At 44.8% G+C, this 3,615-nt stretch overlaps 1 pseudogene; it reads right to left on the bottom strand.

Moving 5' to 3' along the window:
* Window positions 1–249: 249 nt before the first annotated feature.
* Window positions 250–1,196, bottom strand: LOC143382825 (prohibitin-2 pseudogene; annotated as a pseudogene).
* Window positions 1,197–3,615: the final 2,419 nt, after the last annotated feature.

Here is a 3,615-nt window from a genome sequence, read left to right as displayed (position 1 = left end):
TTCCTGGTATGGTGGTCATCTCCTCCCACCTGAGGGAGGGAACAACACTGTAGGAGGTCACTGTCCCCAACCCCCTGGCCAACACAGGGAGAAAGAGCCATTCCCCTAAGAAGGGCTGGTCTTCAGTCTTCCTTAATCCAAGAGGGCTCAAGAGGATGGGTGCAGAGGGGACCGTCACATGATATTGGGGTTGGGGTATGCTGGACCCCTAGCTGGTTCCTCAAAAACTGGAGGAGAAATACATCTCCCTGGGGTAGAGATCTTCTCATCAGGCTCATTTCCTACCCTCGATGAGGCTGTCACTTCCTCGGGTAAAACTTTCATCCTGTAGGTTCAACACAAGGTTATCAGATCGTCTTGGAGACGTTCTGGGCAGCCCGTATCTTATGAAGCTTGATGTAGCCAGGATTCTTGCTCAGTGCTTCTCCAAGCATCTTGGCAGTCTCTGCTTCACCCTCAGCCTGCACAATCTTCTGCCGTTGTTCCTGTTTTGCCTTTTCCACCCCAAACTGGGCCCGCTGGGCTTCCTGCTGGACCACTTGTTTGGCTTCTACGGCAGCTGTGTACTCCCGGCTGAAGCTCAGCTCCGGGATGGCTACATCATCCAGGATAAGGCTGAAATCCTTGGCCCTTTCTGTCAGCTCCCTGCGGATCAACAGGGATACCTGAGCCCGCTGGGTGATCAGCTGTGATCACTGAACTTGGCCACCACACTCTGGAGCACCTCGTTGACAATGGATGGTAATACTCCCTCCTCCTAGTCTAGTCCGAGGCTCTGATACATGCTGGGGAGCTCTTGGGCATTCGGTCGGAACAGCACACGCAGGGAGATGTTCACCATCGGCAGGTCTTTGGAGCATGTAGGGGAGGAGATTTTTCGGGGTCTGGCCCGGATGTCATATATAATGGGATATTGGAACCAGGGAATCCTGAAATGAAGGCCCTCCGCCAGGATGGTGTCCTGCTGTACGCCACCAATCCGATTAAAGAAGATGGCTCTGTGCCTGCCTTCCACAGAGAACACGGATTCTCGTAGGCCACGGCGCTGGCCGCTGGCAGCAGCTTCAGCGCTGTGCCCATGCCCTGGGGCCGGTGGGCAAGCGTCCTGCTAAGTCCTTCAAATTCTGGGCCATATCTGATTCTGAGGGCGGCAGCACCGGACGTCAGGAGGGAGTGCCTGCCCATCACTACCCCACTCCAGTTTGGAGATCAAGAAGAAATTGTTTTTTCTAAACATGGATCTGATGCAAAAGCAGATAATATTCAGAATATCAGAGACTGGCAATTCATTTATAAGACTCACTTTTACAATCCAAACCTTTTGAGATTTAACAGGATGAAAACCCACCATGCATCATCATCATCGTTATTATCATTGTCATTATTATTATTATAGTGAGCACTTGTGACTTGGCCTCTTCCAATCACAGGGAAGCATCCTCAGACCTATCCCCAGCTCTGCACTCACCCGGATGAGATCAAGTTTTGCTAAACAGAAAGGGAGGACCAGGCAATTGTGCTCACAAGTAGGGTGACAAACCACTCAGGGCACCTAACGCAGCCCAAGACAAGGCACGGGAGATTGGTGACAGAGGCTGAGCAGGCCTTGGGACTGGGGCCCAGCAATTCTGCCACCTGCCTTCACCTTCCTCACTGGTCAAGGCCTTTTTCCTTAGGTTTTTATTTTTTTCTGCAATAGCAGCTTTGTGACTGGTCCTTTTCTCAGGAGGTGATACCACTCCTAATGTAGACGTGCATTTCAAGTGGAATTCCTCTTTATTCTGACAAACATTTTCAGGAAAATTGAAAATTGATTAATCTAGGTGCTTTGAGGTGAGAATTTTAAATGAACTACTCTTTCAAATCATTTGAGCCTTTTTGGCTAATGTGCTTGTAAACCTACAGCCGCTGTCTCAGACCTGGGAGAAGATCAGACACCCCCAGGTCTTCAGAAGAGCACCTCAGCTGGATCCCATCCCTCAGGGAGAGCGAAGGTCAGTTCTCAGGACAAATTAGGAACTTGATACCGCAGTTCCTCAGAGGCACACAGACATATGGAGGGTCTAATAAGGCTCCCAGGTTCGGCATTTCTCTAGCATTTGGTTAGCATTCTTCATAGGACAATTTAGAGTTGAATATTATTAAGTCACTGTAAAGTAATCTCAGTTACAGGAAATAAGCATTGTTTCCTAATCCACTAATCTTGAATCATTTCTCAATGTATCTGAGAATCAGTCTGTCTATGCACCTGTCTGTCTGTCTACCTACCTACCTACCTACCTACCTGTCTATCATCTCAGGTGTCTACCAAGATACTATCTACCAGCTCTTCATCTTTCAAATATCTTTCTACTGGCCATCTGTCCATCTATTTGCTATTGGTTGTAGGACATGCCTATGACCATGGATGGATGCCACCCTGAGTTTATGATGGCAGGACTGAGAATAACGTCATGATGATGTCCTGTTTCTCCCCTTTGGGAGTCAATCAATGAATTTTAGAAGGATCTGCCTTCTTAACAGATTATTTAGTTTCATCTGGTGGTCTAATATGTACTTTGCACCTATTCTTAATTAACTAATGCCCAGATTTTGTATTTAGCTTTCATTTCTGGAATTTATTGTTTTCTACCTATTACAATATGGTCAGGATTTTTTGTTTTCTTTTTAATTTCATTATTTTTATGTAGAGGTACTATTGGCACATCTTTATGGAGCACGGTATACGTGATTTAATATAGGTATACATTGTGCAATGATCCCATTAGGGTAATACACACTTCCATTTCCTCAAACACAAATCATTTCAATGTGGTGGGGATTTTTATACTCTTCTACGTATTTTGAAATATAATGACTTCCAGTTCCATCCATATTGCTGCAAATGACAAGATTTCATTGTATTTTATGGCTGAATAATATTACATGGTGTCTATAAACCACATTTTAAAGAAAACACATAGGAAAATGTGGAATCCATAAAGGACGTCTCGACAACGTGCGAGCTCTTGTAACTTTCACCTGGGTCGTGAATTCCTCTTGAACACACAACCTGTTTTTTCAAAGACCACCACTACCTTCCACTTTCATGTCAGTCACTGTCTTTCAGTTTTAGCTTTCTGGCCCAGGTAAGCACTGGGGACCCCAAAGCTTACTTTGCTTGTTTTCAGACTTTATGTAAGTGGAGACTGTCTGATTTCTTCCACTCAAGATTTATCCAGATACACATACTGCGCTGTGAGCACCGTAAGATCATTTCTTGCCATCGCACACTCCACGGCGAGCCATCAAAGGATTCGTTGTTCTAGTGCTGATGGATATTTCTTTTGTTTCCATTTGGAACTATGAGGGATGGTTCAGGTTGACATATTCTTGAATTTTTCTTTGGAGCTTTGGTCCTACATTTTTCTAAGTACAACTTTAGAAATGGAAGGGCAGTTTCAGATTTTCTAGGTGATGTTGACAGTTTTCCAAAGTCATTGTACCCACTCCAGTTTCTGAACATCTTTCCTGACAACTGGTATGACTAGTCTCTTCCATTTGACTCATACTCTGAGTATAGAATGTTGTCATATTTTGGATTTTATTTGTAGTTCTTTATGTACTTTTAATGTA

Source organism: Callospermophilus lateralis, chromosome 17 (genome assembly GCF_048772815.1).
Source record: "Callospermophilus lateralis isolate mCalLat2 chromosome 17, mCalLat2.hap1, whole genome shotgun sequence".
Classification (NCBI taxonomy): domain Eukaryota; kingdom Metazoa; phylum Chordata; class Mammalia; order Rodentia; family Sciuridae; genus Callospermophilus; species Callospermophilus lateralis.
The sequence above is the reverse complement of the archived record's forward strand: the minus strand, read 5'-3'. Positions and strand labels throughout refer to the sequence as shown.